Genomic DNA, 25,475 nt, shown 5'->3' with positions numbered 1-25,475 from the left:
CATGACTTAAGGTGTCCAACTATAATCAATATAACAAATTTTCTCTGTAACAATGTATAACAATAGTTAAGATGTACTGAGCACCCACTATATACTTGGCATTTACAGAAAATCATTTCAATTATTCCTCATAACACAACTGGGTTCAGTACTGGAAAATTCCATTTTACAGATGATGAGACAAAGTGATGCTAAGGAACCTATTTAGCTTAGTAATTTACATGGCAGAACTAGCTTTGAACCCAGATTCTACCCACTATGCTTTCCTTTCAAGAAAATAATACTAGTAATAGCTATCATTGTGCCAGGGACTATTCCAAGTACTTTACTTATTCTGATTCATTTTATCTTTACAACAACCCTATTTTATAGCTGAGATAAAGAGGGGTTAAATAACCTATCCCAGGTCACACAGCTAGTACATGGTAGACCTGGGTTTTGAACCCAGGCAGACTGACGCCAAGGACCAGACCACTGTTCTAAAGCAGTAGGACCAATTCCACCTAGTATTGAATGAATAAGATTAATATGCCCTAGTGAGGCACTGCCCACCCCTCGGCTGTCAGTGTGACCTACTCGCCCAGGTGTGCTGCTCATGTAGCTCCTGTTCCAGGGCAGAGGTGATTTGTGAAGTACACCATTTTAGCATCCCTCTTTAGGGGAAAGGTAGACAAGGAAACTGATGGGCAGGGAGGTTGAGGTTCTTCTTCAGGGTGCCCTAAGCAAGCTAGTAGTAGGTTCAAGGTTATAAACTCCTGTCCTCAGTCACTTAGGCCGTTACCTTGCTCTTGAATCTGAAAGCTTGCCTTCTCTTTTCAGAACAGGGTGAGACCTGTAGAAGGTCCCGGGGGCCTGGGAACATACCTGCTGTTAGGCAGTGACTCAAGGCCATCGGAGGGCAGAGAATATTCCATTAGGGGGACAATCATATCCAAAGGATCCACAAGTCCCCCTTCCAGAGCATTCTCCAAACCAGCTGCCTCCTTCTTTCTCCTAGTGATGTGACAGGCGGCTCTCCCAGGCCACAGCAAAGGGTGTTTATCCGCAAGATTGGAGGAGATCGAGCACCCTCCCAAGTCTGCCCCAGAGACAGCGCAATGGAAAGCAGGAAGGGAAGCCTGCAAGTCAGAGTATAGCAAGTGACAACAGGATACACCTCCCTAAGGGCCTGTGGGGACCCGGAGTTGGTGAGTCCGTCTGGGGTGAGAGCCTTGAGCTGGGGAAGGTAGCGGTCACGGCCATGGCCTGGGAGGCTAGAAGAGCCCCATCTGCCTGGCCGTTGAATGACACAGTGTAAGCATTCTCCTGCTTCCTGCCCATTTTCTTTCTCTGATCTGTTAATGTCAAAGTTCATTACTTACAATTAATAACCATAACAAGGACTATCAGGGTTCCTAATAGTTGTAAAGACTTAAGATTTTTTATCATGACAGAGTCAGACTCTCTCCTTTAAACAACCCAGGAAGACACCTTCAAGAATGACGGATGGGGCCCTGGCTGGTGTGGCTCAGTGGATTGAGTGCCAGACTGTGAAGCAAAGGGTTATCAGTTTGATTCCCAGGCAGGGCACATGCCTGGGTTGCAGGCCAGGCCCCCAAGTTGGGGGCACATGAGAGGTAACCACATATTGATGTTTTTCTCCCTCTCTTTCTCTAATCTTTTCCCTCTCTCTAAAAATAAATAAATAAAATCTTTTAAAAAATATCCAGAGAAGCTGACATTTAGCGATGAAATGATGTGTTCAGTCATGAATTAACTACCATGCAAAGAACCGTGAACCATGGTAACCTTGTGGGAGAGCTTTGTGACTTTAAAGACATGTGTTTATCCAGAAGAGTCAGGATCCAAGAGATTTTTTTCTCTCCTCTGCTGTCAAAACTCTGAACCAAGTGACGACACTCGTGAGGCGCACGCAGTAGCCACCGCCCAAACACAGCCCCTCCGGGGAAAAGAACAGACTCGAAGGTCAGCTGAAGAACAATACCAGCCTCCAAGGAGTAAGAGGGCAATTGGCAGCAAGTCCAGGACAGATTCTCAGTGGTGCAACCCAGACAAAAATGTTCTCAGCTTGCTTCAATTTATACTCTTGAAGAATTGACATAAACTTTGAGTTTCTGGGTAGATGAATATGAGCATAATTCCTAACAGGTTATTCTTTTGCAAACATATTTGCTAACTGAAATCTCAGAAAAGTAACCGACGAATGAAATGCCTCCCTAGAAGGTGGACTTCTGTCCCAAGTCTTCCAGCTCATCCCAGGAGGGAACTGGGTCTGGAGATGGCTTCATTCCTTCTCCATCAGCAGGAGTGGGTGTGGAGTGTGGCTATTGGGCTGTCAAGAAGCTAGGTCCTGAAGCAGTAACAGCTGTGTGATAGGCACTAGCAAAACCAAAATGGACCCTAGGGGTAAAATTACTTATAAAACAGTCCGGTCCTGGCAGAACAATCTCCTCAGTATATTTGCTACTAAAAGCAAAGTGGATGAGTACCAAAAAATTAAATGTCAGACCTGAAGTTACATTCCTGTAAGCAAAGAGGAAGTAGAATTTAACTGAAGGTCAACAGGCAGTCAGTCCAGATCTGAATGTAAACAATTCTAACCAGACAGCAAAGTGGTTTTTAAAAGAGTATTTAGCAAAGCACAAAGAAAACAGTAGACTTTTTAAAAGAGAAGTAGATGAGGGAATCTGGAGTAGAGGACGTCTGAGAGGACAACAGAATCGACCCCTTTGAGAAACAAACTTCCAGGGGGGGAAACAAGTAAGAACGTTTCACAGGTTTCCCTGACAATGCCTCTGGCGTGATGAATGCAGAAAGTAAGGCAAATTAATGCAAACAAGGCAATTCCGAATTCAGTTGGTGTTGGCCTCCCAGGCCCCAGTAGCCGGGTTGAACTGGTCTACACTTTTAAGTTGCAAAAAATCTCTTCTCCACTCCACGCCAGGGTTAAAAAAAAAAAAATCAGATCAACTTTCCAGACAAGCAGAGGCTGGACTAATGATTAAAAGAAGCAAAAAGGATTCAATATCTGGCCTGTGAGAACTTCTCCTGTGCAACCCAAATGTCAAAGGCATCCCTTTGCTCTTCCCTCTCAAAAGGGCTTCTCCCTCTGGACAAACACCCAAGGCTTGTATTTTTCATTCCAATGCCTCATTCAGATCCCTCAGGGCCCAATGGTCTAAATGCCAAGAGAAAAATGGAGGGTTTCAACTCACCTGTTTGAAGTGTCTGGCTGGGGCTCTCACAGCAGCAGCAGCAGCCTGGCAGCTCTCATGCCTTGTAGGTGAATCCAGCAGCTCCCTGGGCCGCAGGAGCTGTGGCCAGCCTCAGGCTCCGCATACAGGTGCCTAGAGGAAGGAGGAGGGCATTGGTTGGTGGAGAGCAGGAAATGTGTGACATCACGGGAGCCTGGACAGATAAAACATTGCTGGGACCTTAGCTATTGAAACAGTCAAGTAGGTCCCGCCCACCTGTCATTTACCTGAATACCTGAGAGCAGGTAGGTGGCGTCTCTGCGTGGACAAATGAATCAGTTAGAGCAATTTGCTGGATGGAGTGTACTTTCTTTCCTGAGCACAGTGTGTGGCCAGTCCCTGGACAGATCTGAATTCAACCACCTGGTTCTTTCCCTGGGTCCCTCCTCCCACCCCCTCCCAATAGGTGCCTATGAAAGAGTTAAAAAGGAAGTTGGAACACCAAAATGAGGCAGTAGTTTAGTTTGCATAAAAAGGCAGAATGTCGAGGCCAACTGCTTGGGAAATAGCTGAGATTTGATCCCAAATGCCTTTTTGAGTGGCATTCATTTGAAGCCCAAGTGCTTCTTGCTCCAACATCGTAACAAATTGGAGGTAATATTTCAAATTCATTAAAAAATATCTAAACATGGTACTTGTCAGCGCCAATTTGTAAACACCTTTTCCCTCCCCCCACCCCTTGCAGCATTTTAACTCTACATTCAGGAGTCTGTAAACTCCAGTCACTCCTAACTCAGCCGGCCTGGCACTCAGAGTCACACGGAGCTTACAGTTTGCTATAGGCCTGCAATTAGAAGCCATTTAAATGATTCAGATTCGAATGATAGCACAGTAATATGCTGGCTGTCTTGCTGGTCAGAGCCGAGAAGGAGGAGTCAGAACTATTTCTGTCCCAAGCTTGGAGTGTGACCCTGGACAAGTCACTGTGTTGCTTCAGCTTTTCCAGCAGGAAGGGACAGAGGAAGCCTGCAGCCAGCCAGCACCACAGCTGTGCGCGATTACCCCTGACTGTTAAACCCTTTGGCATCTTTCAGGAGCTGTAAACAACTCGCATCATTGGATTTAAACGCTGCGTTATTTCTGTGGCCCCTGTCCAGCATCTCTGGACAATTTAGTCGGGCTCTGGAATGCGTTGCCTGGGGGAACTGTGGGTTCTTCTCGGGAGGATGGCCTGTTTGCCCAGAGACACTTCTCCCGCCTTAAAGAAAGAAAATGTTGAAATTCCTATTTTTACCCTATTCTGTCTTCCTCTTTCCCTTCCCCTCCTCCTACTGGATGCTTTGGTCCCACAGGTTCTGATATAGTACTACTACTTTACAGGGCTTCAGATCAGTAGGTTGGTTGGTTGGTGGAGTGGCTTGGGGGAGGGGCGGGGGAAGAAGGGTGAATGGGAAGGGGGAGGAGGGGAGAGTGGGAAGAAGGGGGAAGGAAGCTAGGTCCTGATTCGTTCTTGTGGCCTTGACATGGACTAGGTGTGGCCTGTCATTTGATACCGTGTAAAACAACCGCGGAGGTAAAGAGGAGAAATTCTAGTCTGGGGCGAGGGGTGCGGGGCAGGTTCGGATACTTCACAGCGGAGAGCTGGCCCCCCTCCTGAGCCATCTAGCTGCTGCAGGCTGCTCAAACTACTCCCACACCAGGAAATCGGGGGCACTTTGGGGAGAGTCAGAAGCTGAAAAAAAAATTCCCTCATTCATGTTTTATCCAATAGAAACTAAGGTGGGGGGAGCTACTCCTTTATTTTTAAAAAACAACAACAGCAACAAAGGAGAAGGCAGCAAAACCTTTTGTCCTCAGGTCTTTCAGGAAAAAGTACCAGTCCTCCAGTTTGATACTCAATTAAGAAGCATCAGCAAAACAAAGGCTTCTTCTTCACGCGACAGGGTTTCCCCAGGGACCGGAGGAGGGGCTGGGCCAGCCTGCCTACCTGATGAATCAAAGGTTACCCTCCCGGAATCTTCGCACAGTCCTGCCTTCCCTTTGTGTCAGTCCTGCCTCACCTTTTCCGAAGGGCCCCAGGTCCAGCTGGACAGAGAAGCACAGACAGGTTTTGTTTGGGGTTTTGAAAGGGGGAGGGTTGCAGAAGGAAAGAGACTGTGAGAAGTGACAGTGTATCAATAGAATGCTCTGTCCACAGGCCTCAGAGCTCCGGGGCTTCCCTTACTATATTTACGTAATACACAGTCATCTGCACACATGGTCCGAGGAAGAGAAGTTTAGAACAAGAGTTGAACCAGGAGTGGAGTTCACTCCCAGGAACAGGTATAAAAGGAGAGAAAAAGCCGGAAGTATTTTACACAACCGGCCATCCCAAGTGAGGTGGGTTTTGGTACTCTGGGCTTTAACGTAATCTTTAAAGGTTTAAAAGATTAATAGGGGCTTCATTATTCTGTTGTATTATTACAGGAATGAAATGTCTAAAGTATTGGTGAAAAGATATAAATAAAAATCATAAAGCACTAACACTGAATACACGCTTAGCAGATGCTACGCACTGTTCTAAGCCTATAAGGTTAGGCACTATTGCTATTTGCATTTACAGCTGGGAAAACCGAGACAAAGGCTGAGAATTTGCTTAGGGACAGCATAACCAGCGAGTAGCAGGGCCAGAGTCGTTTTAACCTCTGGGAAGAAAGGGGAGGAAGGCTCTGATTTCATGCTCCCTGGGCAACTTCCTGGACACTTTGAAGCTTCTTACCTATCCCTCTGTTCAGAAGGAAGTGACTTGAAGAAGTGGCCCTGGGGAGTGAAATTTCTGGGAAGAAATGTCTCTCATTGCAAACAAATTAGTAGTCTGGTTTATACATTGAGTATGTATGTACAGAACATATATATACACACATATGGATGCATTTATACATAAATTTATAAGAAAATCCATCACCCCTGGGGCATATTTGAAATAATCTTTTTGAGGCCTATCAAACCAACCCCCGGAAGGTGAAGGACACCTTGAGGGGTCCCTCTGTGGGATGATCAGTTTTACTCTCTCTGACACCTTTTATGGCAGTTTCTCTCAGTAACTCCATCAGAACCATAGGACCATGGAACTCCACACGACTGGATGATATGAGACAACGTAAAATTAAGTTCCTACAGGAACCACTGCCAAGGTGGGCGGTTCAGACCAAGGCTGGCAAATACTGGACACACACTCCTCCATTCCCACCTCCCATGTCATTTTCACAGTTACTGCTAAAAGGCCGTGGGGCCCTTCAGCTCAGAGGTAACCTCAGAACCTTCAAGGTCTAGGTCCAAACAGTGCAATTTCTGCCCTTAGTTTGGCGGGAAGTGGGAGTGACAATCAGGAAAGGAAAAGATTGATGTTGGCTGGTGCCGTTGGGGAAGATTTCATGAAGATTGGGACATGAATTGGACTTGGAAGGATCTGCAGAGGTGGGGAGAGGGGAAAGAGTTCCAGGCAGGGCAGCCCTGTAGGTAGAGGCAGGCATGATCATGCAGCTTGTGTGTGTTGGGGAGGAAGCTGCTGGGGGGGTGGGGAAGGGGGTCAGACCAGACAATGAAATGTTTGTCCTGCTGGCGTGAAGAGAATCCACCACATGACAAATTTGGGTGGGTAAGGTGGAAGCAGGTTATAAGGAACCTCAAAGACAGGCTGCTTTAGGTCTTCGTAGTACTGCTGGCTACTTCTCTCATGATGATTAAACAGCTTTTTTAAAAAAAGGAAGAAAGAAGCCCAGTGTCTTGGGCCTGGGGTGATTTATTAAGAATGACAGTGTTTTCAGTGTTGAGCTAAAATTCCAGGGTACGCCATTCCGGCTACTATATGAGCATCTATCTCTTTAGTAGCAAGACTGCTTTGCCTTCGCGATGCCCGGAAACTTTGTTCCCTGGAGAGACAGGTGGAATGCATTAGAAAGCTCTCCGAATTCAAGGTTGGGGTTGTCTCAGTTGACCAGCCAGCTCACTTGGGCTTTTTGATTAGTTTGAATTCTTTTATATATCTTGACAGAGAAATGTAAAGGGAGAAAGAAGTTCTGTTTTTAAAGCTCTTTCCTTCTAAATCACCACAATGAAAGCTGGCATTCTCAAGGATTCCCCCTGGCAATGGACATATTGCTAAGTCCATGCCTCATGATTTGTCAGAATTACTTTTTGGATGTCTTTCTTTCTTTCTTTCCTTCCTTCCTTCCTTCCTTCCTTCCTTCCTTCCTTCCTTCCTTCCTTCCTTCCTTCCTTCTTTCTTTCTTTCTTTCTTTCTTTCATGGATTATTTGTAGCACTATCGAAGAAGACTGAATGCCACAACAAAACTGAACATATTCCATCTGATTTTAATAAAAGGCATCTTTAGAAATAGTGTCTTTGGCTGAAAGTATTTAGCACTATGAGAATGGAATTATTGTATACATTCCATCATATTGGCCTTAGTTTCTCCTTTTTTTAAAAAAACTACCTTAGCTCCAAATCTTTCGTTGGCTAATTACAAGCACTTAACATGATGCAAAGAAGCAGATCCCTGAAGGGCAATTATGGAAAATAACAGCAATAATCACAAATATCAGCTAACGTGATAGATGCCATCTGGTTCTGTGTATGTGGAGAGATTGCATTTCTCCCACAAACTCAGCCTGTGTGTTGCCTGGTTTGCAGATGAGCTTCTAGGATATTCTTTGGATCTAAGTTTAGGAGCAGACACTCATCTGGTTTGTGCACTTTTGAGGTAGAGGGAGTACCTCAGTTATTAGAGATGGCTCACATTTTGTGAAGGTTTACTACACACATTTTTGGCCAGCATAGTTCTCTTTATTAGAAATAATAATAAAAAAAGACTTTATTGTTGTTGTCTCTATAATTTTCACAAGCCCTCTATTCCACAGCTGTAAACGTCTTTATGTTGCTATGATTCCATTCTTAGGCAAACCAGGTCGGCTAGTCAATATCTTGGCGATGGTTGTAGCCTTGCCGGAGGTTGTCATCTTTGTTTCTTTATTGGTTCCTCTATATATACCCACTATAACTGACCCAATACCACCTCTCAAAGATGTAACAGCCTCTCCTTGTTGGTAACTTTGCCCCCATCTTGAGGGCTTCCTGCATCTCTGACCCCCTCCGGCATCCTTGACCCCCTCACCTGCAAGGACATTTACCTGTACTCCTCTTAAGCTGCCCATTCTCAGGACCACCCCTTGGATCTTTTGATCATCTCCAAATTTTACATTTCAAAAAAAATCTGAGAATGCTACTCTCTGCTATTCTCTCAACCACTCAGGGTTTCTACTCCCTTACTCAAACTTGATCTTCTTCTCTCAGTTAACTGTAATGCCTGGTTCTGGACTCCTGGACGTGGCCCAAGAATATACATTCCTTAATGTTGACACTTCAAGCCTAACTGGCCCAGATCCCACTTCCTTGCCAGCTTCCTCAACTTCCCCACGCCCAGAGGAGCCGTGGCAGCAGCCCTCCCTCCTGCTATAAGCACCGAGACTGTTGGCACTAGGCACGTCCTGCAATGCCAGCTGCACTGGCACTCTCCTTGGCAATCGGCCAGCACCTCTTCTTTCCTGTCAGTGGTCATCCCACCTTCAGTTCGTGGGCGTCACCCCTGCCTGCCCGGCAAACCTCATCGACATCTCCTTTCCTTTCCATTCACGCTCGCCACCCCAGCCCCCATGCCCTGGTAACACTGTGTGAAAAGGGTGCACCCCCACACCCCAAGTCTACAGAAAAGTGGTTTCCAAAGCAAACTCTGGCCATGCCCCACCCTGTACGCGCTCTGCCCGTAGGAGTCCCCGGTGAAAAATGGGAAAGCACAACCCGGCAAGCTCAGTGTCGCCCCTCCCTTTTCTGCAGTGAGAGTGAGCCAGCCTCTGGCTGAGCGGCTCCAGGCTCTGAGTCTTTCCTGGGCAGGCTGCTGTCTGAGAAGCTTCCAGGCCCAGATCTGCCCAGACTGGGTGGCTTCAAGCCCTGCTTTTCCTTATTTCAGGCCTTGTTCTCCGATTTAGACAGTGCCGTTTAAAAGTGATATTTTGGTCTCCATAATTACTCTTCTGAATTTTCTCAAACTATTCCAAACCCATGTGGGAAAGAGAGGCACTGTTTATTGGCATCCCTCCTTGGGTACCCCCTTCAACATGACTAATTGTGGTTCCCATAACAACCAGAGTATCTCGCTTCTGGCTCTTCCCCGTGCAGCACCACCCTAATACTTATGGTCCATTTCCCTTTTTGCCTGGATTGGTGCTATGCATTTCATCTACGTTCTCTTACAGAACCCTGGCACAAACCCCAGGAGCGAACTCGACTTAATAGGTGAAGAAACTGAGTCACTGAGATGTAAAGCACCTTGTCCAACATACCCAACTGGTCCCAGGCAGGCCTGAGACTCAGGTATCACACCTCCCTCAGCCTGAGAAACTCCTGCTCCACCTTCAGGGCTCCGCTCAAATGCTGTCTCCTTCACGGAACCTTCCCTGACGTCCCTGAGCAGGTGTCCGTGTCTGCTCCATGCTCTCCACGCGCGCTACTTCAGCAGTTATTTTACTGATTGTATTTTTTTAAAGACTGTCTCCTCTGCAGACAGCCAGGGCACATAGATCCAGTTTTCACAATAATGCTACTATTGAGACATCCCTAATTCGTTCATTCACTTATTGAACAAATTTGTTAAGCCCCACTAGTATCCAGGTCAGTGTCAAGGATGAAAAGAATCTGTTTTTAGAGCCTCATAGTCCATAGCGAGGCAGAGGTCAAGACCAATCATGAAAGCACAAGGTGGAAAGCGCCATGATAAAGAAGTGGTACAGGTGCAGTGTGTGAAGGGGGAGTGTGCTTGCATCTTCTCATTTAAAGGTTCCAAGTGGATAAAAAGTACTTGCCCAAGTTTGCCCAGCTCGTAAATGGTGGAGCCAACGCTGGAGTGTGGTTCTTGACTTCAGAGCCCGTAATCTTCCCAGGAGCCCTCACGGCCTTGTCTTGGCCCTTAGCCAGGTAGAGCCAGGCAGACAAGGAGGCCCATGGGAACAGGGACCGGACCTTCTTCCAGATCCTGTGCGTGCCGGGCCAGCCCAGAGAACCCGAGGTCTCTTACAGCTCTACAGTTCTCACAGATGCAGAGGCGGGTTCTCTGAGTGGGTAGAAAGACTACTTCTCCAATGCGGTCTCAGAGTTTTGTGCCCCCAGGAGGACTGGCTGGCACCTTGAGAAAACAACGTGAAAAAGACCTGTGCTCTCGGGTGACAGTAACATGGTAGTTAGATGAATTGCAACGCTTTTCAAGTGGCGTTGACAAGGTCAGTAAACCTCTTTTTTAAAGATTCCCCACCTCAAACCCTGTAACCTCTTTAAATGTTGAATAGTTTGAGTCCCATTTAATTTCATATTTTGTATCTTCAGTCCTCAATGAATAAGAACAAATTACCGTTTTCCTCACAACAACCCTCCACATAGTTGCTGTTTAACAGCGTGTTCTGTCCAGGCCTAAGAGCCCAACTCCTTCAAACTTTTCTTGAGGGAGTTGAAAATTTATAATAACTAATAACATAAAGTGACTCACACAAAAAAATGTCCCAGTGCGGGATGGAGTGGAAAAGGCAAAAGCAACAGGAGGATCGTGTTGCTGGCCTCCTCGGGTGTGATAAGCACGGGAGAGGCCAACTTTCTAGGTGGGGAACTTTCCTTCCATCCAAGAAAGGGCAGGTCCTCGAAAAACAGGGATCGCTGCCAAGGAGTCATCCTTTAGTTCTCCTGAGTCAAAGAATATGGATAAGAAAGAGAATGTCATGAAAACCACTCACCATTAATGGGCAACGGCCCATCGGTCACATTCTGACTTACAGAGTCTTGGCAAAGTTCATTTAACTTTTCTCATATCGTGAGTAGATGAAGATGCACCTTTTCAACTTGGACAATGAACCGATTTGGCTGCCTTCTTTTTTTAGCCCTTCTGAGAGGTGAATTCTCCATGAGCACCTGCCACTAAGCCACGATGAGGCATGTAAAGTAAACCAGGGTAGACTTCTTGGTGGCCGTGAAGCCACAGCGAGGTGGCACAGTGGACATGGGTCAGATGATGAGGCGGGAGGGCTTCTCCATGGCCAAGTCTGGTAACTCCAACCCTGGGAGCAACCATCTCCTTTCAAGTTCAGCATGGAAGCTGTACTTCAGTTCAAAGTTTAGATTATTACAGAATAATAAATACTTTCTCCTCCTACTAGCCTTTGCCAGTGGTGAGATCGTGGGGTTGCTGTCCTTAGGGACCCTTTCTGGAGCCCCCCCCCGTCACTGAGTGGCTTAGCTAATCCTGAGTTGCAAATGCTAATTTCAGCTGCAGCCAAGGGTCCAGAATATGGGTGAGACCGCAGGAACTCATTCCCCTGGGATAAAAGCATGCCCAAGAAAAGGCCTGCATTTTCTTTTCAAATCCACACAGCTCAATGCCATGAACCTTTATGAAGAGCTAAGAGCTAGGAGCAGTGTTAGTAATCAGTCTGGGTAACAGAAGCTCCAGATCTCCAGGTTCCCTGTTTGTCCGGTCTTAATATGAGGCTTCGTCAATAACAGGGCCAGCCGTCAATCAGCTCGGGGTTGCCAGGCTGGTTCCTCCAGTGCAGGTTGTACCCCTTAAGTGGCCTGGTCCATTTGGCAAGAGGAGAGGCTGCCCTTCCAGTCCTCTCCCACTTTCTCTGAGTTGCCCCGAGAGGTGAACTGGAATTGCAGCTTTGACAGGTCTGGTCACAGGGAAACTCACACCACCACCTTGGTGACTTTCACTAAAGTGTCTCTCTCCCCAGGGAAGCCAGTTCTTCTAGGTGCTTCAGCTGCACCTGGATTAACACTGTTCATGTTCCGTCCATCTACCTATAAACTCGCAGCTGCAATTGTGGTGTGAGTATGGCAGCAAGCCAGCTGCATTGTACCATGGGTATTTATTCTTAAATGCTCATGTAGCTGTGGGGTTTTGGCAGAGGGAACAGTAGTTGTGCCGGGTATGTTCCTTCCTCATCTCTGCCCCCCAGGGGCTGCTGCACACACCTTTGAACTTGGAGATGAAAGATCTGTGAGGTTCCTGGTCTGTCCTCAACTCATCTTGAGGTAGCATCTTCTCTAGAATAAAGGAGCCAGGAACCATGTGCCAGGGGTCACCAACAGGCCAGTCCCAAGTACAGGTCATTTCAAGGCAAACTCTCCAAACTGATTACCATTATTTATCCCTGCCTTTTATACCCCCTCCGACAAATCGCCCCATTCAATAGAATCTGTACACCTCCCACCCTCTATTCCTGCTTAAATGGCTGTCTTCTGTGAGTACTATGGTCCGCCCCTGGAAATGATCACATGAGATTTCATAAAAAAGCAAAAGTGGGTCCTCATCAGGAAACCTCAGGACCCCCACATGTATGATGGAAAGGGAGAGCGTGAGGAACAGAAATCAGGTTCATCAATGCACTTGCCCAGAGTAATGGAAATGCAGTTGCCCTTTGTAATGACACAGGGAGAGATCCAAATGCAATAAGTGAGCAGTGCTGTCTGTGGTCCTGACGCCACCATCAGGGGCTGGTCTGGATCCCACGAGAAACAGAGGAGATTAAACAGAGGGTGAGGACTTTTAGTGGAGAAATACCGGTGTGAGTGACAGCAGGACAGGACCCGAGAAAGGCAGCGAGAACACACGAGAAGCTCGATAATGCCTTTGTTGAATGAACGCACACGTGAACAAAGCCCAGTTCGGAAGGGGAGAGCGGTAAGAAGCATTTGGGCACAGACGGAGAATTGCAGCAGGGTTACAGGCAGGGTAGGTATTCGGCTGGTGCCTGCCCTGGGGCTGTGCTGGGCCTCTGCTTCTGACATCTGTTCTGATCGGTAGGGTCTGATATGCTTTGTTGATGTTTGGGTTGTACTGATTGTTCAATATTTTAAAAATCAGCCCCAATTACATGGATTATCATACTGCCTAGAATTTGGGGGAATGGTTTCACAAATAGAAAACAATTTATTTCTGATGGCCATTCTACTCTTTAAAAAATCCTCACCAGAGGATATATTTATTGATATTAGAGAGAGAGGAAGGGAGAGAGAGAAAGAGAGAGAGAAGGGGAGAGAGAGAGAGAAACATTAATGTGAGAGAGACATTAATTGGTTGCCTCCCATGTGTGCCCTGACCAGGGATTGAACCCGCAACCCAGGCATGTGCCCTGACCGGAGATCGAACCCATAAACTTTTGGTGTAGTGGACAATACTCCAACAAACAGAGCCACCTGGCCAGGGCTGGGCTGGATTATTATAATATGGGTTATCTGGATATGTGGGTGGGTTGGGAATTGATATGTGTGGAAGAGAAAAGAAGGCACCAGGCCAGAAAGGGAAAACAAACAGAAAGACCACCTACACATGACCACACACGTACCTATGCCGGAATCGATCACGTATGTGCATTTGTAAAAATGTCCGAATGCCTGTTGTTCAGACAGAGCATGCACTCGGTCGGGCCAGTCACAGGGACTCTGTCTCACAGATAACTTCTTCCTTTCCAGGAAAATTTGCTGTTCCATGTGTCCTCCTGCACCAACACACCCTCCAGGAGAGAATGGCACACTCCGGGATTCCCACACTGAACTCTAAGACGTCTCCTCCCGAGGCGTGGTGCTTCATCTGAGAAATAGCACTCAGAAAGCTCCGACATTCTTCTGGAAATAGTTTTCCTTTGGGGTTTCTATGTCTGTCCCTCCTTGTCCCCATTTCCTTTCTTGAAACGACTCCCAGGCTAACGTTTCTAAGTAGAGCAAGTCCTGTCATCGTGGGCAGGTGCCCTGGGGGTATCAGGCCATGTTCCTCTCTCCACAACAGAGAAGCCAGAAGGTGAAGGGCTCTGCTTCGGGTACCTGAGGAAATGACCAGTTGCTCTTTAGGACACACGTCTTAGAAGTGTAGGGCTGTGTAAATGGTGGACTTCACCAGGGCCACACACGAAGTAAAACGTAAGAAGGCAGGAACACTAACTTGAGTGCCTTTAGGCAGCTCCCGCTGTGTCCTGCAGGAGCCTACCCCTCCTCGATGTTTAGAGTGTTTGCCAGTTCACGTTCCCGGCTCACATTTGTCTGCCTCCTTCAGCCTCCCAGTGGTGGAGCAATTTCCTTCACTTCAAAGGAAGCTGCAGGTGCAGGGAAGACCCTGGAGGTGTGGCCCTGCCCCAGAATCTGGCTCCTTCCCTCTACTAAAACATGTACTCTCTTCATCTTAGGCAAAGCTGACTTTTGGAGCCATTCCTAAACTCATTCATCTGTCTTTGAACTCGGAGAGTGAGAGAGAAATGTAGTTTTCCTTTTTCCTCAAATCATTGACCCTTGTCGGGTCATGACTATTCAAACTGATTAACTGCAGAAAGAAACGGGAGGGATAGACGTGCGCTAAAGAGAAAATGCCACAATTTAAAGAGTCAGTAGGCTGTGGCAGGTGCGTATAATGGTGGCCTCCAGTGAATCCTGGAGAAATAAAAACCGGCTGTTTGGGGTGGTTTGTACGCAGCAGGGGTTACCTGACTGTGTCCAACCCCTTGGCAATGCGATATGCTTCTTCATCAACACATGGGCACTATTTCCCCACCCCTGTGAACCAGCCCGGCCCGGCCTGGCCTTGGGACGGGGTTCTAGAGGCAAGGCACGGAGAGATTTGCAGTTTCCACCCCTGCCCTCTTGGAACCTCGAGGTGGCCTTGCTGTCACGAAGCTCAGGCCAGCCTACTGGTGAATGAGAGCCCTTAAGGAGAGAGTGGAGGCTCTTGTCCACGGCCTAGTCTCACATATGTGGATGAGGCCACCTCAGACCTTCCAGGTGAGCCAACCTCACAAGCGACCTCTGCAAAACCTGCAGAAGCATAGCTCAGCCAACGCCCAGAGCTGTGAGAAATAATAATCTGGCCGTGGGTGGAGTCCCCAAGTTTTGAAGTGGTTTCTCATCCCACTGATGGATACAGAGGCCTGGGCATTGTACTTCAATATTTATCTTGTCTTCCTTTTTTCTAGGGTTGTGTGTATAACAAGGCTCCTTTTTGATTTCCCCCCCTAGAAATCTAGGAAAGCACTCCCTCCATGGACACAAATAACTTAGATACTCTTCACTTAAAAGTTCATAGGAGACTGGAGAGAGGAAAAGCAGCCCCTGGCTGTTACATCTGCTCTTCAGTGTCCTGCACCCAGCACAGCACTGGAGAGCCAGTGGGCGGTCAGCACATGTTGCCCAAATTAAGTCTCTCGTAGGACAGCTGCTGCCACTTTCATCTCAGTGCTGCATGTGTCACAAAATGAATGGGCTGGTTGATCTGGCCGACCTGGCCAGCTCTGCAGGTGTTTCCCTGTGGCCTCACTGTTCATCGTGGATAGCTCTCAGAGATCCAGCCTGGCAGGAGAGAGCATCTCTCCAGGTGCTGGAGGACCGGGCTTGTTGGTCAGCCAAGTGGTGATGGGAGCAGCAGGAGCGGCCGCTGACGTTTACTGACACCTCATCCATATGCCAAGCATTATGTGATGTACTTCATATGAGTTAACGAATTTAGTTAGCTATCATTTCCATAAGGAAATGGGTTAACGGATCTGCCCAAGCTAACACAGTGAGATGGGAGAGCCTTCACTCTTAGTCAATACTCTGGCTCTAAAAGATGGCAATTCTGTAGTTACAGCTGGCAGGTGTAAATGAAGGAATGTTAAACATAGTCATTTATAAGTTACCTATAAGTTACAATCTCCAAAACTTTTAACTATCACTTGTATTTCTCATTAGTCAAGAACCAAGTATTACAAAGAGCATAATATATAACTGCAATTATATACAAAAACTTATTATACCAATAAAGCAATGCAAAAAATAACATGGTCCCTGACCGGTGTGGCTCAGTAGGTCGGGCATCATCCCACAAAGTGAAAGGCCGCTGGTTTGATTCCCAGTCAGGGCACATGCCTGGGTTGTGGGTTTGTTCCCTGGTTGGGGGGGGGAGGTGTGAGAGGCAACTGATCAATGTTTCTCTCACACATAGATGTTTCTCTCCCTTCCAAGCATACAGTTTGGTGGTTTTCAGTGTATTCACAAGTTTGTGCAACCATCACCACTGTCTAATTCCTAGCCCTCTCTCTAAAAATACATAAATAAAATCTTTAAAAAACTAACATCATAAAAGAATCTTGGCTCTAAAGGAACTTACACTATTTGGAAGAGACCAGACTTATACAATGAAATAACCAAAACGGAAGACAAGATATAACTAAAAAAAAAAAAAAAGCAAAGGAGTCTCTGAGATCTCACCTCTTGCAGCGAAGAATCTGAGTCGTACTTCACATCCTTCCTTTCGTCTGGAAGCAAAACCACCGCTTTCATTGGGGATGTCACAGCGCTAATAGATGGTCCGATAGGCCGGAGTAACCTGTGTTAGCAACTAGGATAATCTCCAGAAAAGAAACTTTACTTTGGGATTTAAGATAATCAAAACTGATTACTTCTCAAGAGGCTTAGAAACCCAAAGCTGTAAACACAGCTGGGGAAACACTTAAACGTGGGCCCCTAAAAACCCCATTGAATAATCTATCCTTCTGCCTCACGAGGCGGACACTACATCAGGGGCGTGAGCCAATGGGAAAGCGGTAAATATTTTTATACAACCTCGCCGGCGAAGAGAAAGAAATGTATAGAGACATGCCCACCCGCATCTTCTGTGTGTGTGATGTAAATATCTTTTCTGTTTTATTGGAGTAAAGGCTAAAAGATTACAGTTAGCCCCACCCCTAAATTGTAATACGTGAGTGTTATGTAACCAAACCTATAAAAATTAAATTTATCCTCTCAAAATGTAGAATGGCTATTTTTGATCGGGTGATAAAATAAGTGTTTTACTATTTGTTGACTAATAGTCAACAATAGAATTTGGGCTAATTCTCTCTACATAGAATAATTTCGACATCAAGACCTTTGTTTTTTCCTCTGGAAAGACAGACCTCTATATATTAACAATGATTATCCCTGGCAGTGTGATTAGGGGTGTTGGTTATTTACTTCTCCTTGCTTTTTAAAGATTTTGAAAATTTTCAAAACAACATATATTGTTTTTATAATAAAAAATATTTTTTAAAAGCAGTCAAGCTGCTTAACTTCTTCACTGATAGAAATTTCTATGCCGTTTAAATAATTTGCCCTTAACTACTTTGCCTACTAAATAAATCCTTGTCTTCAGCTCATTTAAAAACAATTTTCCCTTCCAGGAGCATTCTTATGATCAATTTTCACTGGTATCTACAAACACATGTCAAGGCTAAAAATATTTTCGCACAGGACATGAGCCTTGGGAAAAAAATTACTCTGATGAAGAAAGAAATTATGCCTTAAGAATTTCTTTTTCAGATGACTTGCTGTGTAGTTCATTAGGAAGAGGCACAAAAAGGACTTTCTAAAATAATAATGGCCCAGAACCTTGCTCTTTGAGATAACAACTCTCTGTTTTTGCAGGTGGCTTTCTGCTCAGAGAACAAAAACTGGAAACAGCCATTGCATCGCCCTGTTTGTGGGCTGGATCATGCGAATGGAACGGAGCTAATGAAGCCCTGGGTACAAAGCCCTTTATACCAAGGCAAAGAGCCAGCCCCAGATTCACTAGCGCCCACATGCAAACCCTTCCATGTGTCTCCACAGAGACAGAAGCCACCGGGGAGGACCTCCACGGCAGAGCTGGCCAAGGGACAGGCACTGTGAACCGCCATGGGAGCCACATACAGGATTTCGAATTTTCTAGTAGTTCCAATGTAAGAAGGAAAAATCAACAGGTAAGTTACCTTTAACATCACATATTGTTGAAATATACCCCAAATAGTATCATTTCAATTTTAAAAATATGTATTTAGATAACGTACCTTCCTTTTTTAAAAACTAAGTCTTTGAGTTTCACCATGTATTTTACACTTAGGGCACAGGTCACTTTGAACTGGCCACGTGGTGGGAGCTCGAGGGCCACCTGTAACGAGAGGTCAGCTGACTGGACAGGGCAACTGGGAGATGAAAATGTTACTCTCGCCAAGTAGGGTCCCGGGGTCATAAATGTATTTTACACTGAGATACAGTGCCCATACCATGAAATCCGCCCTTTAAAACATACAGTTTGGTGGTTTTCAGTGTATTCACAAGTTTGTGCAACCATCACCACTGTCTAATTCCAGAACATCTTCCAAAAATAGGTTCCCTACCACGATCCGTCACTTCCCACTTCCTTCTTTATCCAGCCCTGGAAACCACCACTAACCTGCTTTCTGTCTCTATGAATTTGCAGTTTTGGACATTTTGTATCAATGGAACCACAGAGTGTGTGGTCTTTTGTGTCAGACTCCGTGCACTAGCATAATGCTTTCAAGTCGCATTCACGTTGCAGCACGTATCAGTACTTCATTCCTGTTTGTAGTTGAATGCTATTCCGTTGCATAGATACGCCACATTTTATTTAGCTATTTATTAATTGATGGGCCTCTGGGTGAGTGCTCTCCACAGTTGGGTTATTATAAACAATGCTATGAACCTTCATGTAAAAATGTTTGTGAGAACATGTTTCCAATTCTATTGGGTATATACTTAAGGGGGGAATTGCTGGGTCACATCATAACTCTACATTTCACTTTTTGAGGAACCCCCAAATTGGTTTCCAAAGTGGTTGCACCATTCCACATTCACACCAGCACTATAGGAAGGTGCCAATTTCTCCAACATTTGTTATCATCTGCTTTTTTTACGATAGCCATCCCAGTGGATGTGAAGCATAAGTCATCTGTGAGCATGTTAGAAATACAAATTCTCAGACTCCACCCTGGACTTACTACACCTCAAATTCTGGGGGTGGAATCCAGCACTGTCTCAAGTCCTCTGGGTGATGCTGATAGACGCTAACATTTGAAAACCAGTCATGTACAGCAAACATATCATCTGACAGAAGTTTATGGCAAAACTCCTATGGGCCAGGTAAGCATGGGGCACACTCAGTTGGAAGGTTCGATGCTGAAAAGGCACTACTGTTCTTTCAGCGCTCAGAGCCGAGTCAGCGTGGCGGGTGGATTGGTGGCACCTCACAGGCTCTGAGAGAAGGGCAAGAGAGCTTCCTGGTGAAAATGACTTTTGAGTTCTCAGGAAACTTAGAAAACCAATGTCAATTTCAAGTTACTCAGGTGTATTTGTTACTTCTGTTACTTTCAGGAGAAAATCCAAATTCTGTAAGATCACCTTGCAAACACCTTAGCTGGCTCCTTCTAACGTCCTCACCTTCCCCTTCCCTGCAGCTCCTTATAGGTGCTGAAAGTGGGGGCCACAGGGCGCTTCGATACCACTTTGGAGCTGGCTATCAATACAGAATTTCAGAGCTTACTCCACCTACAGAATCAAAGTCTGCATTTGAAGAAGAACTTGGGGCGATCTGTGTGCACACTAAAGTTTCAGAAGCAACTCTGAAGGACCTAGCAATTCTCCCAAACGGCCCAGTCATGTGTGCCACCCTCTGCCCCGAACGCCCTTCCCTCCTCGCTGTCTGACCCTCAGAGTCACGACCCCCTTCATGACAGCGTGCTGACTGTAGGTTGTTATTTACTTGTCTTCAGTATTAGACTTGGAGCTTCTCAAGGGCAGGGAGACTGTTTTATTTGTGTAATTTACAGGCTTTTATTTTTTCTCTGTAATTCACAGGGAGTGCTGCCTTGCATACAATGGGGGCCCAGTCACTGTTCATTTGCTGAAACAATGTGTGGATGAATGAGATGTGGCAAATACCCAAGGAGATACCATGTGAATTTGACCAAATAATTTATATTTCACTCTTCACAGTCACATAATTCTAATCACTAGTACATTAGCAGTAAGGGGATCAGACAAAGTTAGGGCAAGAGGAGACTAGGAAATGCTAGAACAGGGGTCCCCAACCTCCGGGCCATGGGCCAGTAGCAGTCGGAGCCGGTTAGGAACCGGGCTGCACAGCAGGAGGTGAGCTAGAATGTAATGCACTTGAATCATCCTGAAACCGTCCCCCCTCCCCTCCCTGTCTGTGGAAAAATTGTCTTCTATGAAACCAGTCCCTGGTACTAAAAAGTTTGGGGACCACTGTGCTAGAGGTTAAAAAAAATCTAAGTTTCTACTTTGGAAAAGTTAAGATTATAATTTTCCATTATATTTTAATTTACCCCCTTGAAAGACAGACACAGTGACATGAAATGAAATAAGCACTGGGTTGAGAGGTGGGTTCTAAATGCAAGGGGGGACACCCCCCAAAATCCCAGAATTTATTTATAAAAAATTGTGGATTTATTACTCTCCATTGGCTGCAATAGACCTATCCAGATGTTTTCTCCACTGCTCAAAACAATTTCTGAACGTTTCAATTTTGATGCCTTTTAGTGCTTCTGCCATTTTTTGTTTTACCTCTTCACATCAACAAGATGTTTCCCCTTGAGGACTTTTTTTATCTGGGGAAACAAAAAAGGTCACTGGGTGTGAGATCAGGAGAATAGGGAGGGTGGGGCATGGGGATCATGCCATTTTTGGTCAAAAACTGCTGAACACTCAGCACAGTGTGGGCAGGTGCGCTTGTAAATCACCCATCATGAAATCGGCAAATGCATTGAAAGAGTCTTCAAAAAAGTTTTACTAAAGCCAAACGCAGCCTCTCACAACAATACCAGCTGGTACACTGATACAGATGGGTCCCTAGAACACTCACCTCATAGGGGAAGCCTGTTCTAAAAGGGGCCTGCCCTCTAGAAGATAATTCTGGTTTTGGGGGGCCCCCCAAACAATGCCCATCAGCAGTTAATGGCTTTGAGCCTTTCATTTCACCTCCTTGGGTGCTTTCTCCTCATTTGTAATTCAGGGAGTTGGCCCTGGTCATTGTGGCTCAGTTAGTTAGAGGTCCTTTCATACATGAACAGTTGTGGGTTTGATCCCCGGTCAGGGTATGTATGGGAGGCAACTAATCAATGTTTCTCGCTCATGTGGATGTTTCTGTCTTTTTCTCTGTCCCTTCCTCTCTAAAATCAATAAACACATTAAAAAAAATAAAAAAACAAGTGAGGGAGTTGGAGTAAGCAATCCCAAAGATCCTCTCCACCCCCCCCCCCACCGTAGGTCTTTTAAGCACTAAAATTCTAATATTTGTGGTATGTAGGCAACTTTTGGAAATTAAAGCTTTATTTGAGCAGGCCTCTGGAGGATAATAATTAGTTTTCAAAATCTCTTTTATAGGCAAGTTACACTCTTATATGCTTCCCTTATTTCCCTAGATACCTTTTAAAAATATTATTGATTGCACATTTAGTTTTCCATGAGAAGGAAACTGTTGGATGGACTCTGCCTCACAAAGACTGTAGGTATGTAATAAGCCAGAAAAGCTAATTTTGGTCAAGAGAATTGGCATTCGCAATAAATCCAACTCTGTGCGGTGATTGAATTCTTTAGAAAATCTGACATTGAAAAGAGTGCATAGATTAGAAAATACTGATGATTTTAAAAACACTAGCCTTGCATTTTAATGCCTCGGTGTCACGGGAGCGAACAGTAAAGTACTGTTGGCTCACACTGGGCCGCGCTCGCGCATGAAGTGTGTCAACCTGCCTGGCCTGTGGAGACTACAGCTCCCCTTGTTTCCTCTGTCACTCCCCTACCCCAGGCCTAGCAATGGGCCATTATCTCTCATTCTGACATCTGAGGAGAGAATCTGAATGCCAGGAAGGAAGTTTTCCAAATCGGTATAAAAACAAAATCCTCTTATTACAACAGGATACAGTAAAGACAACAAAAGACCGAGCTCATGAGAAGGAAAAGGTTGAAAAGAGTAAACAAAAAATATTGTGGAAAAAACCAAAAGCGCGATAGCCCTGACACAGTGCAGTTACTTGTACTTACTGGGGAACCCAGCATTGCCGGGGAGACCAGAGAGAGGCAGCGAGGGCTGGCGAAAACGCACACTGCCAGGACGGCTGCTTTCCCTCGTCTACGTGCGGGGTTTTACAGTCTGCTGGACCTGAAAGTCAGTAGCACTTTCCTTCACAACTTTGTTTCTCTTAGAAGGAAAATAGTGTTCTTTGGGAGGAGCGTTTTCATGAGTTTTGCCCGGAGTGAATACAGTTGCACAAGGAAGGTAGAAACAGCTTGTTTTTTTCATTACCCAGAGATTAGGGGAAGTGTAGTATGGCAATATTGTCTTTAAAAGTTTTAATAACTTGTCCTTGCTTGGGGCTGCAAGAGATCTCAAAATGGAGTGCTGATGTCATCCCTCGGGATGCACTGTGCGCATGTCTGTGTACATGCGCTATATCCAAGTCAGCACACAGCACCGTATACATTGTATGGCCTCACTGTATCCAACTCAGCACATGGTACTGTGTACATTGTATGGCTGTGCTATATCCAAGTCAGCCAGTGTGAGCTGCTTGACTAAAATGTGAGCTAACTTCATCTCAGTTTCACCGGAGCATGGGAGGGGGAAGATCTGACTCCGTAAAGCATGAATGAAGTCAAGCTCAATCGTTATACAAATCATATGTTGTGCTTCTTGGATATTTGCCAGCAATTTTGTGACAAAGTGGTAGGAAGAGGGTTATGATGTAATAAAATATAATTTCAACCAACTGAATCTTTTGTTGAAGTAATATGGAGGTGTTTAATTTTTGTGAGAGCTACTAAGAATTTGTGATTATGAAGAGTTTCATATGTAGACCTCATATAATCCTCATACAACAGGTAGGTCTAATTTTGTTCCCATTTTATAGAAGAGGAAACTGAAGAGTTAAAACGCTGGCCCAAGATCACGCAGCTAACAAGCAGCGAGGCCAGAATTTGAACTCAGGTCTGTCTGTACCTGAAGGGCAAGTTTTAGGTTTTGAACTTCTTTCAGGTTAAATTACAACTGAATTGAAAGATCTCTATGTAGGTAGTTACTCCTCAAAGGAATAGCGGTTTTTCTGATTTCCAATTTACTTGTGTAACCTGTGCTCCTAACACAGTCTTTTCTGTTTGTCTTTGAGAACTGGGCTTTTAATTCTTCCTTTTCCTGCAGGCTCTCCCTCTCACAGGCCATCTCTTTTCAATACACGCATGCATATCACACAATTCTTTACTTGACTCTTTTGTACCTTTTAATACTTATCCCATTTCTTTCTTTTCCACAACAAACAGTCTCTTTAGCTGCGACTTCACAGCCCCCCGCTGGCTGGCCCCCCGCTCTGCTGAAGCTGCATTCTCACAGGGCACTTGTGCTCTCTGACCACCCACACCAGACGGCCTTTCCCGGGTTGTCCTTCACCTTGACCTGCTGCAGCATTTGGCCCTGCAGACAATCTACTTCTTGGAAAGCTACAAGGGCACATTTGAGACACAAAAAACATATTAAATGATTCTCTAAATAAAATATTCAAATAATTTCTGAATTCTTAAATACAATGTATATATGGCTAAACACTAGAAAATTTTTTACATATAAACATCCTTATGTATTTTTAAAGAATTCATAAGAAAATGATGCTAGTTAAGGAAATTGCCCAACATTGTAGCAATTAGTCCTCTTCTTCAAAGTAAGGAATAAACTCAATTTAAAAAAAGATTGTTATATTTTTAGGTTAATATTTTTTTAAATATAAGTGTATAGCATATATAAAAATTAACTCAAAATAGATCATTGTCGTGGTGACCATAATTACAATACTGTACTGTATATTTGAAAGTTGCTAAGAGAGTATGTTTTAAAAGTTTTCATCACAAAAAAGAAAGCCTTTGTAACTATGTGTGGTAATGGATATTCTGAAACTTATGCTGGGAATCATTTCACAATATATACATACATAAAATTATTATGTTGTATACCTCAAACTAATACGATGTCATAAGTTAATTATATCTCAGTAGAAAAAAGGCCTAAATGCAAGAACAAAAGCTATAAAACTCTTAGAAGAAAACATGAGTCAATCTTCCTGATCTTCAATTAGGCAATGATTTCTTAGCAATGACACCAAAGCAAAAACAACAATAAAAAATGTTTTTCATCAAATTTTTTTTGTGTTTAAAGGGGCGCCATTAAGAAAATGAAAATATAACTCATGGAATGTGAGAAAATACTTGCAAATCATAGGTTGGATAAGGGATTTTTATTCAGAAAATGTAAAGAACTCTTACAACTCAACAATAAAAGGACAAATATGCCAGTTATAAACTGGCCCAGCAATATGAACAGACAGTTCTCAAAGGAGATATACAATGGAAAATAAGCACACGAGAGGATGCTCAACATCATTAATTTTTAGAGAAATGCAAATCAATAGCATGATATACTGCTTCACACCCAGTAGCTACAATAGATAGGCAATACAAATGTTGACCCACAATGAGATATCACTTTAAACCCATTGGAGTGGTTTTGATTTAAAAAAAACCCAGACAATAACAAGTATTGGCCACGATCTGCAGAACTTAGAATCCTTATGCATTGCTGATGTTCCAGATAGTATGGCAGTTCCTAAAAAAAAAAAATTGGATTACCATACAGTCCAGTAATTCCTCTTCGGGACATATAGTCAAAAAGAACTGAAAGCAGGGACCCAAACAGATATTTGTACGCCCATGTTTATAGCAGCATTATTTACAACAGCCGAAAGGTGGAAGCTACCCAGGTGTCCATCAATGTATGAGTGAGTACACAAAATATGGTCTAGCTAGACATTGGAATATTACTTACCAATGAAAAAGAATGAAGTACCAATATATGCTATGACACAGATGAATCTTGAAAACATATGCTAAGTGAAAGATGTCTGACACAGCAGGTCTTATATCATATGCTTCCATTTAAAAGAAATTTCTGGAACAGGCAAATCCATAGGGGTAGAGAATAGATTAATAGTTTTTGGGGCTGAGCAGAGGGGAGGATGGAGAGGGGCAGTGAATGAGTCTGGGATTTCCTTTAGAGGTGATGAAGATGGTCTGAAATTTGATAGTGGCGATGGTTGCACAACCTTACAAGTATACTAAAACCACAGAACTGTATGCTTGAAAAGGGTAAATTTTATGGTATGTGAATTATAACTCATATAGTATGTGAATTATAACTCGACAAGGCTTTTTAAAAAGAAAAATAAGTAGGGATTAGCTACCTGCAAACCAGTATTCATTTTTCTCATTCATTTGTTTACCAAATCTTCATGGGACAGTTTGAGCCGGCGACTGTGAGATGTGCTGGGCATCACAGCATTTTGAAAAGATCACCCCACTT

At 44.7% G+C, this 25,475-nt stretch overlaps 1 protein-coding gene across 2 annotated transcripts in view; it reads right to left on the bottom strand.

Moving 5' to 3' along the window:
- LNX1 (ligand of numb-protein X 1) overlaps window positions 1-25,475 on the bottom strand; it is a 148,804-nt gene that overhangs the window by 97,727 nt on the left and 25,602 nt on the right. Inside the window, exon 4 of one of the 2 annotated variants that reach the window (XM_024573910.4) lies at window positions 3,216-3,347. The gene's annotated coding sequence lies outside the window, so the exon portion shown is untranslated. Of the gene's footprint in view, window positions 1-3,215; window positions 3,410-25,475 lie in introns of those variants that run through there. The other variant, XM_053923561.2, reaches the window with a different exon arrangement.

This window comes from Desmodus rotundus, chromosome 4 (assembly GCF_022682495.2).
Source record: "Desmodus rotundus isolate HL8 chromosome 4, HLdesRot8A.1, whole genome shotgun sequence".
Lineage (NCBI taxonomy): Eukaryota > Metazoa > Chordata > Mammalia > Chiroptera > Phyllostomidae > Desmodus > Desmodus rotundus.
Note: the sequence above shows the minus strand (reverse complement) of the source record. Positions and strands in the feature narration are given on the sequence as shown.